The sequence below is a fragment of the Pocillopora damicornis genome, chromosome 1 (genome assembly GCF_964200805.1).
Source record: "Pocillopora damicornis chromosome 1, jaPocDami1.2, whole genome shotgun sequence".
NCBI classification, from domain to species: domain Eukaryota; kingdom Metazoa; phylum Cnidaria; class Anthozoa; order Scleractinia; family Pocilloporidae; genus Pocillopora; species Pocillopora damicornis.
The window spans coordinates 36,301,580-36,305,769 of NC_142670.1; the positions used below are offsets into that span (position 1 = coordinate 36,301,580).

The 4,190-nt window shown below is 38.0% G+C and overlaps 1 long non-coding RNA gene across 1 annotated transcript; it reads left to right on the forward strand.

Moving 5' to 3' along the window:
* Positions 1–658: 658 nt before the first annotated feature.
* Positions 659–3,827, forward strand: LOC149053578 (uncharacterized). The gene is made up of 3 exons (XR_016185552.1): positions 659–770; positions 2,773–2,844; positions 3,759–3,827. It is a non-coding gene; the product is annotated as an uncharacterized LOC149053578 (long non-coding RNA).
* Positions 3,828–4,190: the final 363 nt, after the last annotated feature.

Consider the following 4,190-nt stretch of genomic DNA (forward strand, 5'->3'; position numbering starts at 1 on the left):
TTCAGTAGATCTTGAGAGATGTCAAAGGCGAGCTTTACGTATTATCTATCCAGATTGTTCGTACAATGAGGCGCTTCTTTTGACTGGTCTAGTTTCCTTACACAACCGCCGCGAGTTCTTATGTGATAAGCTTTTTAATTCCATCCTGTCTAATCCCTCGCACAAGCTCTATAGCTTACTACCTCCCAAGAATGAGTGCGAAGTCAATTTAAGGAGTCAGCACTCTTTTACTACACGGCGCCTCCACACCATTCGTACTCGAAATAGTTTTATCCATCACTATGTCCATAAAGCAATGATGTGATATTGTTTTCCTCTTAATTATATATTTTTGTCTTTTTAATTAGTTCTTCTTAGCCATGTATTTTTTGTAGTATATATTTTATTGTAAATCAAACGTAATTCAGCCTGTGGCTGCAAGGTTCTTGATAATAAACTATCTATCTATCTATCTATCTATTTTTATGGGTAATTTTTATATCGTAACTCTGAAGTGTTCGACTGATTTTTGCTAACTGTGATTTTACCCTTATGTTCTATCCAATTAGAATATTCTTCGCTGCTAATACAACTGACCCAACTCTTTCAAATTTGAAGCCTTTGATGATGAATTTTAACTGCCAATCATCTTTACAATTTTTTTACCACATTTTAGAGTGCCCAAACCTGTGCGAATGTAACGTCCTCCTCCAAACTATCATTAGTGTGAATTGTAGTGGAAAAAACCTTGATTCATTTCCATGGAAATTTCCACCAGCCATGTCAAAATTGTGAGTACCATTAAACAGTTGCAAATACCAAGAAAAAATTGATCTAGAGGACTTCTCCCCCACAAAAAGCCCTATTTTCATAGTAATCCCTCTCATGCTATCATAGATCTACTTCACCCCTTAAGGCCTTATTCCCAAATTAATTCCTCTTATGCTATTGAAGAATTCAAAGCAATAAGGATAACCTCAAGATAATATATGATGGACTATGACGGATAGTCGAGTCGTGGGAGTTTTTACTGTGCCCCACACAGGATTGGCCATATCTTCCTAGTATAGCTCCAGGCGTCGAAACAACGTCGGAATGTCCCAAGGATACACAGGATTTAATGCGAGGACATCGAGCGAAATACTGATTCGAGACACCAAAGACCAACTATAATTCCAAACGTAGTTTATTCGTACTAATTGTGACTTGATGTCCAAAACCGTCAAACTAAAATACAATTAAAAAACCTAGTCTAAGCGATACTAAAGGACTGAAACTAAAATAACTATTTTATGACACGAATACATATCAATTACACGAGCGCAAACACAGCTAACAATACAACACTCGGTAACAGGAAAAGAAAACAAGGAAATCAATACAATAATACGGTCGCTTACCGATTGTCCTCTCTGTAACGCCTGAATGAGTCGCAATGAACACAGAAACACTCGCAATAAGCTCTCTTGTCTAAACTACCGCAAACGACAACGCACGAGGTCTGACATATGATATCGAAGCGTCACTAATACAAAAACAAAGACTTATACATAACAGAAATAATACTTAACTCGACAACAATTACACCCTAGAATCTACAAGAAAGGGTGTGATCTAAGAATAAATTTAAGGGAGATTGGCTCAAGAATAAGGCTTAAAAGTGGGATTTACTCAATTGATCCTCACTTAAAACTAGTAATGAGAATGTCCTAAACCTTGCGAATCTTACTCACGGTGTCTGGTATATCAACAGAATGGAAAATGAGGGATTTGCTTTATTTCGGTTACCAAAGAATGCAATAAGTTTTCAAGCCACGCTGACGAGGAATATAAACCGTACTTAAGTTATAACACTCAGTTTGAAACAAAGAATGCAGCACACAAAGCTGAAAACGTTTTATATTACGTCACTGAAATAAAAGTGAAAAACATTAACTTTTCAGTCTAGTTTAGTTTGTCTGCCGACGTTGCGACGAACTTAGTTTACACTACTTTTTCACCTTTACTAGTGCAATAATTGACCAGAAATCAATGAAACTATTTTGAAGTCTGAAATATACACAACATTATTTATATGAAGACTACGGATAAGGATTAAATTCGTCGATCAGCGAAATTTGAACTACAAAATAATTACTTCATACCAAAGGAAGTAAAAAACGCCAATTATTAGAAGCACTACATGAGGCAATTGCTAATGCTGCTCTTAGCATTGCAAAGGTCAGTGTCTCACTGGTGTGGATTTTTGACTCCAAACTGACAGGTCCGAGTTTAAGCCCTGGAAGATCGTTGTGTCGTGTTTTGGGGCAAGACATTTAACTCTATAGCCAGGGGTCAAAAATAGATAGATACAACAAAACTACAAAACTACGGAAACTATTGATGAAGTTTCCGGCGATGTGCCATCGTTCCATCCAAGAGGTGTATCTTTACTTTTAGAAACCCTAATCTGCAGAAAGTGGCACAAGATCTGGCAGTGATGGGTCAATAGGCTGGCGTGGGTAACCTATGGTTTAAGATAAGGTCAGACGATGCTTGCTCGTCAACATAACCATGTTCTGTTCAGCGTTAATCTTCCTTTAACTTCCAAGTGTAGTAAAAGTCAGTAAAGTTCTTTACATTACGGTTCCATGGAAGTATTGACTCAATGACTTATTAGTTATTTACGAGTTGCTTTCTTTATACATTTCCTTATAGTTTTGACAGTGAAGAGATTAAACGCTCAGATGTCATTCCTATCGTAACGATTGTATTCAGCATGTACTTTACACGTTTCTAACATAATCTTGATAGGTATTTAAACAACAACAAGCTGAGAGACTTGCCCCAAGAAATCTTCAGTAATCATACCCAGCTGGAATGGCTGTAAGCCCAGACTCATTTTTATCGATCTGAAAGTGAACAACGAAATCCGTATTAAACACGTTCGCAATGATTCTTGATAGGAATGTGAGTAGTAGTGAAAAAAAAATCCTCTCCGAGTAATCTACGGTTACAATACCAAGCCTTTCTAGCTCCCAAAAATCATGACTAGCTCCCTCCAACCTTTAGATGAAAGCCTTAAATGTACCTGAATTCATTATTTTACTCACTATGTCGGTGACCCTGGCTGACGTGTGATCTTGTAGTCTGATCATCCGGGTTAGGGTAGTCTTGAGAAGGACTGTTGCCGACTGACAACAATTCTTCAATCGACCTTTAAGATGACCTCCACCGGACTTATCGAAACGTTGGAAATTGGTTCCGAATACAATCCTTCGCAGGACCACTCTCACCCGTGCAATGAAACCACATGATAAAATCTTTTTCATTCGGGGTGGAGCGAAATTACAGAGGGCGAAACTTCCAGTTACCTCGACTCCATCCCTGGTGATGCTTTGGTGTCACTGATCTCAGGAGAGGTAACACATTTCTGGGATTAGCTTTCTCACAAGAAAATGAAAAACTTCCCCCCCGCCCCTCCTTCCCTGATATTTACTCAATACCCTCCCTCCTTTAGGCTCTTAGTTTATACAGAGCTCCCCAATCTAAATGATCAAGGCACATTCTCCAAAAGTAAAAATCCTTAGGGAGAAAATGGGACATGCTCACTTGCAGTTCTGGTTAAGCACAAAATAGGTTAAATTCATAGCTGATAGAGAATAAAGGATTCTAAAGGTTTGTTTGAGCCCCCACAACAAAGCATGTAAGAGAATATAGCACTACCGGATATACCCTTCAATGTAACATAATTATCGAATACGTCATGATGAACACCACCCTCTATCACTTCTTGGCAGGGAAATAATGAACAACCCGTTGAAGGAATTACCATCAGGCATATTCAACAATAATACCAAGCTGTCCACCCTGTAAGTTAGAACTCTCTCTTCTTTTGTAAAGAATACCTAAAATCCATCTTGCACTGGACAAGATACCAGCAGATCAGAGCACGCTGACTTTTTTACAGTAAACGTTCATGATTTTGATCAGACAGAGGCACCGAAAATGAAAAGTCAAAACAGACATGAAATGAACCAATCAAAGTGTTTACAAGAAAAAATTTTCTGTAGAGTGAAGAACCAGGGTTGTTTTCGGTGACATGACTCAGCTGTGGCAAACAAGGAGTGAATTTCTTTCTTAGCGCAAATGAAAAACATTTTTGAGCATAGAAATTTACCGAACTTTGTTCACGTAAACAATGTTTATAACACTTTGAATTTATTTTGGTA